We start from the raw sequence: 7,458 nt of genomic DNA on the forward strand, positions 1-7,458 counted from the left end.
GGTTTTGTGTTGTTCTACCTGGCTACAATTACCAAACCCTTAAAAAAATAGACGCCCCCTAAAAAGGGAGCTATTAACTGGGTGTTCATTTTACGTTAAATTAATATAGAAAAAACTATAATTTATTCATATCATTGAAATTACTCGTTTCCTGGTATTTTTACTGTTGTTTTCGTTTGCAGCACTCTCGCAAACCTTTAATAGTGGTAATTTTAAAGGATTTGAGGGTGGAAAGATGATGCATCTTTACCGACGTTTCAATCATAGTCATTTGTTTTCCTAGTTTTGTATATAAATTACAAAATATCTGATATTTCCCCAAAGCCTCTGACCTTGATGGAGTGGAGACTAAATCTTGCTGCTTTGGTTTCAATCTCCCCTCTTTGGTTTGCATACATAAAATAAATTTCACAGCAAATCGAAGTGAATACGCTACGCGCAATAAAATTTAAACCAAATAGAATTTAAAAAATAAAGTATACAATCGCAAAGTTTCCGCCTGTTAGCGACTACCACATGCATATATATATATATATATATATATATATATATATATATATATATATATATATATGCACGAGGGGCGTGCAATAAGTAATGCCCCTGACCCACTTCCAGTTGTCTGATCTAGCTGAAATTTTGCATGTGCAATGATTTATATCTCTACGGGTTATGTGGAAAATTACAACTCTGATTTTATTGTGGTTTCTGTTTTACAGGTGTTTGAACTGAGTCAGGTGTGAAATGGAGCCTGTTGAATGTCGAGCAGTGATCCGGTTTTTGTATTTGAAAGGACGCACACCACAGGAAACTTTTGATAAAATGAAAGAAACTTATTGTGATAATGTCCCATCATATGACCTTGTAAAACGTTGGCATCGTGAATTCAAACATGGCCGGAAGTCTGTGGAAACAGTTGCCATACCTGGTCGCTCCCCCCCCCCTTCTGCCATTGATGAGGCATCTGTCCGTCAAGTTGAGGCTGCCATTTTGGAAGATCGGCGCATTACTATTTACCAAATAGCCCAAGATGTCAAGATTAGTACAGGGTCTGTGGAAACTATCATTCATGACCATTTGCATATGCATAAGGTGTCCAGAAGCGAGAACGCGTCGAGTGCTAGAGGATGAATTTGGAGATGTACCAAGAAGATGAGTCAAAGTTTTTCAAAAGACTGATTACACAGGATTAAACCTGGGCCCATCACTATGATCCAGAGACTAAAGCCCAGTCAATGCCGTGGAAGCACTTGGACTCATCACCTCCAAAGAAGGCAAGGGTGCAGCCCTCCGCTGGCAATGTCATGCTCACAGTCTTCTGGGACTAGGACGGAGTAGTGATGACAGATTTCCTGGTAAAGGGTACCAAAATTACAGGAGCCTATTATGCTTCACTTTTGAGGAAATTAAGGGAAGCTATCAAAATCAAGAGGCGGAGTAAGATCAGCAAAGGTACCCTCCTCCTGCAGGACAACGCTCCGGTCCACAACTCGCATGTCGCCAGATCAGAAGCATGGGCGTGTGGTTATGAAATCCTTCCCATCCTCCCTACTCTCCTGACCTTGTATCCTCTGACTTTTACCTCTTCCCAGCTATGAAGTTGTTTTTTGAAAGGAAAGCATTTCACAGATGATGCAGCCTTGATTTCTGAAGTCACGTCGTGGTTGGAGGACCAACCTGGGGTGTTCTACAAAAACGGTCTCCAGAGCTGCATCAAAACGATGGGAGAAATGCATAACTCTGGGTGGTTCCTATGTAGAGAGACACTAATAACTGTGCCAAGTTTCGTTGCTCTACTGCTATGGGAAGTGAGCCAGGGGCATTACTTATTGTACGCCCCTCGTATATATATATATATATATATATATATATATATATATATATATATATATATATATATAATGCTGCGTAATAGTGTTCCATAAAGGGGTCTGTTGTGTAATGGTAATCATATCACCATATATATATGTGCGTAATGGGGTATCAACATCATACAGCGATATGTGCACAATGGGACGGCACCAAAAGGGGCATGTGTAATAGTGGTACCAACAAAGGATCTGTTGTGTATTGGGTATTATACACCATACAGTGATATTTACTTGTGACGAAGGGCTCATCATTATGTGTGTACTTGTCACTAAATGTCTATGGTTGGTTCTTCACTATTTGAACCCTAAGTTGTGTTGTTGCCGTCTATTTATACTTCAATGCTATGATCATCTAAATGTTCATATGCGGGTGAATGTGTGTGTGATACACGTATTTTCAACCGTATTTCATAGAGTCGTTGATCTTCTCCACCTGGAATTCATCTTGTTCTTGGAGGGGAGGCTGGAACGAATTTGCATTTATTTCCAAGAAAGCTGATTGTAGTTTATATAGTTTTTATTCACTTTCCCAGTGTCGATCGCAGAAGAATAGAAAGTGAATATCTTTGCTTGAGTGGTTAGTTCTAGGTCTCCATTGTAAGACACGTCAGCTCCCCCTCCCGGTAAAAGGGGGAAGGCAACCTGTTAAACCGTCCGCCCTGCTCAATATCCAAATTCCAACTCCAATTATTCTTCTCGGCTAACTAGAACGACGTAATGCACACGTACTTCCGTCAGCTGATCAGATACTTCCGGTAAACTTGTCTATAATATAATTTTATTATATTTTGACAGTTTTTCAACATTCTTCATATTCATCTCTTGTTTATCTCTCCAGTTAGATAGATAGATCGAGATGGATAGATACAGAAATAGATTGATAACTAGATCGAGAGATATATTGATAACACACATAGATAAATAGATAGATCGACAGACAGATAAATAACTTACAAATACTTTCTTGTGTTCGACGTACTGCATAACATATATATATATATATATACATACATATATATATATATATATATATATATATATATATATATTTATATATATATATAATGACCATCGCAATGCTCGGTCGTATATATGCTATTTTAATTCATGCAGCTTTCGTAGTTATTATTATAAAATCATATTGCTATTGATCATTATATTGTACCTAATATCTAGTAGTGATTTTTAAGGCTAGAAAATTACTTGGGCGTCCTAAGCAAGAATCGAACCAAAACATTTAGCGCCCCAGCGTTATTCGTTATCACTCGAATTAAGTCTATATGCATGTAAAAACTTTAAAAATTTACGTAGTTAAACGTATGAATGTACATTTGCGCATACATAAAAGTCGACTGATGATTGCCAAGTTCAATTTTTTTCAATTTTGACCCATTTAGCAGCTATTTTTACCGGCTAGAAATCAAATCCTATTTGTTCTAGAGGTCCGAATCCTCTATATATAAAGTTTTAAGTCTGTAAACCGAAAATTGACAGAGTAGTTTTGCAGAGACAGTTCTTCGCGGACAGACAGACAAGATCAATGTTAGATAGATAGATAGATAGATAGATAGATCGATAGATAGATAGATAGATAGATAGATAGATAGATAAACAGGTACACAAAAGGAAATGATGTAAAACCAAAATCACTCCCCCCCCCTTTTTTTTCATTATATTATTCTACGGTGCCTATTTGTATTCACGATTTGAAAATATAAAACTATGTCTTTGAGATATTAACGTGCGCAATTCTTTCAAGTCGGAGCTCTTAATACTATCATGGTGTAATAAGAACTACTCGGTGTATAGCTACCAATTGAACCTCTCCGCCGCGGCACCCATTGCATAGTTATATGACCTAACCAGTCATTGCCAGAGAGAGAGAGCTCACTCTCCCATTAACATGATAGATCCAAGCCTAAACATATCCAAAAGGTTAACACCAGTTGAGAGGCAGCGTTCTTCTCGAGTTACATCAATAAAAAAAATAAAAATTCGTGCCGGGGTTTTAAATACAGTTTTATAGATGTGTAGTCAAGATGGCGTACGTTGCTATTCATGAGAATGGAGTCAGATATTCTGTCGTTCGGCCATTTTACGTGGTCTTTATGGCTGGAGAGACTGCACCATTTTGGGAAAGGATTCAACGTGAGGTCATCGTGAGTATTATCCGAAAAATCACTTGAGATTTTATTGTTGTGTTCGACTAGAATATTTGGCGCCAATAAATGTACATCGGGATGAATTGGGCAGTTATTGATGAGTTTCAAAATAGAACAGAGGTCAGTCTAATCGGTGAAATGTTTATCTCTTGATTCTTTGCCTCTCTCGCTCACAATCTTGGACTGTGTATTCTTTAATAGACAATTAATTTTGCTTCGGGCGGAATCATTATTTATACGCTGTTTGCTTCTTCATTTTAATGATGCTAAGTTGTATAACCATATCAGGTTGGGTCGTGTCACACACAATTCTACTGCTAAAGAGGGTATTGCACATGACTGAGTAGTGTATCCGGTAATGAATCCCAAATCTGAGAGCTTGGACGGGGGTCAAAGTTATCTCTTAGTTACTAATACTTCCTGATTTACTTCGATCTGAAGTGGAAATACCTGTCCGGGTCCCATATATAAAGCTAGGCTAAGAGGTCGGTTATAGTCAAGGGCGATCCAAAGGTTTCTTTTTCATTAGCTTCAATTTAATTGATAAAAATAAAAACATCAATTTTTTGATAACAAAATCAAAAGCTTAATTTTTATCAAATAACAAATCAAGTTTCATTTTACTCAAAATTAGAAACACAAAAAAAAAACTTGGCAAGCGTAAGTCGACTAAATGTGTATCTTCTATGCATGCGCAAATATACATTTATACATATAACGTAACTACGTTATTTATAAAGTGTTCATACGCATATAGACTTAATTGTGCTGGAGAGCCAAATGTTTTGGTTTCGTTTCTAGCTGATGGCACCTAAGTTATATTTGTTTTAATTTTTGAAATTAGTACTATACGTCAGGTACAATATAATAATCGATAGTAAATTGCTCTATTATAATAAGTACGAAATCTGCATAAATTATATTTAAGCGTATTTTACGACTGGGCGACACCGGGCGGTCTGCTAGTACACATACAAAGAAAGCAATCGTAAAATGTCCACGGTTGTTTTATTAATACGAGATCTGTTCCAAAAATAATTTTTACTCAAAAAGTTCAAGAGCTACGAACACGGGAGTAGTACCATGAAAACGAGCGACGTTTTGTTCTCCATAATTTTTTTTTTTTTTCTATATAGCGACCTCCATTCTCAATGCACTTTTGCCAGCGATGAACAATGGCTGTGCATGGGTGTCCGGAGTACGCTTTCTCATATGAGAGTTATTTTTAACTCAAAAACTTACAAAGGCGGGAGTGGTACAATTAAAACGAGCAACATTTTGTGCTCCAGAATTTATTTTTCTACATAGTCACACGCATTCTCAATGTACTTTTGCAAGGAATTCAATGACGTATCTCTGCTTCTGACGCACGTGCATGACAAGGGCTGCTTTCTTAGAGTTTCGCGCCGTCAATATCTGCAACAAAGAGATGAAAAGTTCAGATAATTGATGCATAAGTACAGTCATCCTAACAATGCAATTTGTAATTCCTTCTGAACTGTTTGAGCGGAATAAAAATAGAATTACTTTTGGAACGCCCCTCGTCTATATGAATAAAAATTTAGATATCTGTGTGTGCTTGAGTAATTATTTAACCGATAAACTCTTAAATTACTGATCGCATAACACTAAAATTTACCATAAATAATAATCATACACCAAGAATGATTTATAACAAGTAAAATCTTCTTTTGAATCGATGAATAACGCGTACAGAAATATTTCGGCAAACTAAAATGCAAAATGTTAATTTCAACTTGCCGACATATTTCTATTACTTGTGCGCATGCGCTAATTCAAAGGTGGCTTAAATTAGTTTTTAAACATTATCAAATCGATGCGATTATTCGGAAAAAATAGGTAACTTTACACGAATAGGGAGGATTTTATTTTTTTCATGTTTGCGTGATCCGTCCGTGATTTTTCATTTTAATATACTTTCATAGAAATGTTTCTGTTATGTCAAAAAAAACTATTTTCTTTACGTCACAAGTGTCACGCTCATACATGAATTCCATAGCTAATATAACATACTGACCCAACGGGTCACGGGTAGTCTAGTATTGTATAAAATTATAAAACTTCTATTTATATTGTATAAAATTTAAAATAAAAAGGTTTAAATTGTTAAATCAAATACAAGGTGCCATGTGTTTCAATATTGAAAATGTTGAATCATTGTTGGACGATACAACGCCCTCTCCAAAAAAAATCTTATTGATAACGCAATTTAATTTCAAAGCAGAAAAACAGAAAATAATCTTATCGTCATAAAATCGCAAAACTATCATTTCATTTTAATTATTCCAACGATTTACACAGACAGAGTTGCAACCTTGGTTGAAGTGAGTGTCCCTAATGATGGAGGTCTGAACGGAGTTGAAAGGGAGAAACAGGCCAAATATCAAGGTCTCATGTATGATATAAAAAGAAACTGGAATCTTAGGGAGATATCAATCATATTAGTTATTATAGGTGCCACAGAGCTTATGAAGAAGAACCTGAAGTCCTACCTAAATAATATTCCTGATGAACCAAGTGCATAAATAAATCCAGACAATTGCACTTAAGGAAACAAGGAGGATACTAAAAAGAGCTCTCGGTTGGTTTCAATAAAAAGCAGGGCAATGTTGGGAGCTGGTTTGGCTGCCCCATACCCAACGTTACAATCTTCAAAGGAAGAAAAGAAGTTGAAAATACTCGTAATTTCTATGTATCGTTTTATTTTGCACTTGATCTCTATATGAGATGCATTCGAATATTCAATTACAGTTCTCTTTCATCTCTTAAAAGTTGAGTTAGTAAATTAGTTAGAAATATTAATTTTTTTTCTCTCACTTACTAACCTTAGTAACCAGTTAACCACGTTATAGTATTTTATTACATAGGCATCACCGCTTATCAAGGTCAATAGGCCACTCGAGGATAAGGGTTAAAGAGTGTACAGTAGAAATTGGACAATATAGTAATCGTTAGTAATGGAAATTCGGTAAATTTGTTAACTAATATAGAACGGCTCATCAAAAACTTGTTTATGTTAGACTTGAAGTATATGTTTCTTTTAGTCTCTTGGCCTAACCAGATTCTTGGACAATAATTCATCTGGTCTGGTGGAGTATCCAGCTTGGTATTGTTACTATAGACAACGTCACTTGGAGAATGTGCACTAATCCTCGTATAAGCCAGTGTAGGGTAACCATATCGAATTGATTTTATGTTTGCTTCGGATACCACGGTATTTTGAATATTTTTTCACCGTTTAATGGTAGGGAAAATATCCTCATGCCAGGTTGTCTTGGCAAACCCCTGTACACTCGAGGATAGTGTCTTGTAGGCATTCAAGTTCTCTCCTTTTCTACTGTATGGCCGCATTTTATTTACAGTGACATGTGTTGAGGCATTATTTCATTGCCCTAAAACAAAAG

The sequence above is a fragment of the Euprymna scolopes genome, chromosome 2 (assembly GCF_053919585.1).
Source record: "Euprymna scolopes isolate OS-2025 chromosome 2, ASM5391958v1, whole genome shotgun sequence".
Lineage (NCBI taxonomy): Eukaryota > Metazoa > Mollusca > Cephalopoda > Sepiida > Sepiolidae > Euprymna > Euprymna scolopes.